The sequence below is a fragment of the Frankliniella occidentalis genome, unplaced genomic scaffold, assembly GCF_000697945.3.
Source record: "Frankliniella occidentalis isolate FOCC.00 unplaced genomic scaffold, Focc_3.1 Scaffold134, whole genome shotgun sequence".
Classification (NCBI taxonomy): domain Eukaryota; kingdom Metazoa; phylum Arthropoda; class Insecta; order Thysanoptera; family Thripidae; genus Frankliniella; species Frankliniella occidentalis.
The window spans coordinates 625746-626750 of NW_026267261.1; positions in this window are offsets into that span (position 1 = coordinate 625746).

Consider the following 1005-nt stretch of genomic DNA (forward strand, 5'->3'; position numbering starts at 1 on the left):
ATAGTACCTATTAATCTTTAAAGAAACTTATTTTCTTCATTCTTGCATTTTCTAGCCATCACTTGCATTAGAGGATGTAAAAGATTTCAACAGTCTGCCAAGCACCCCTTGCATTGTAGTCTGTAGTAAGAAATTACTAAAGCAGTTTCTTTTGCTTTCAGATATGTATATGTTTATAAAACGTTTTTCATGTGTCAGTAGGTGTGTGTTTGTCTGACATTCTGCCTTGGTTTGAGGCATACATTGTTTTGTTAGGCAAGTTTGGGTTTGAAACTTGTATGTTGCCTTGATTTGAGACATTTTTGTTTAATATTTTATTAAGCAAGTTGGATCAAGTTGAGTTGCATCTCGACGCGGAATTTCCAGTTGTTCCAGTTCTCTTCACCCTAGAGTGGCTGGATTGGCGGCAGATTCGCCGAAATGACCGTCGTGATTTGTACCTCCTGGGATCCATCAGCCGAGGTCTGGCTGACCTGACGAGCTGTTCCACGTGTGTTCGCCATGGTTCACACACTAGGTCTAATTTTTGCACTTAAAACACAATCTTCTCACAGAGCTTGATGCTTGATATCACTAATTATTGGCGCGGTGGAAGCGTGGCACTGGAGTCCACAACCTGTTGTATTATTATATCAGGTGGTATTGTCGATGCGTTAGGATAAAATCAGGAGCAAGTAAAAGCAACAAAGTGCACTGTTCTGAGTCCAAGACGGAAGTAAGCTTTATTTCCTGTCTCCAATATGGCTGGAGCTGGAGTGCAATGTGAATGTGCAGTGAAGAGTGAGCAATCATGTACAGGCAGTGATTTTGCAATTATGACAAGTAGGCTAATGACACTATTTACAGAGTATGACAAATTTACATGTGGCGCTACTATACAGATGATTCAAATTAGACAAACTTATTTACACACTTGGAAATGTTGAAGATTACTTGTATACAACAATGCATCCAGTACAGTAGGCTTTCCTCCTTTCCTAGCTATCAGTACTGGAATTTATCCCA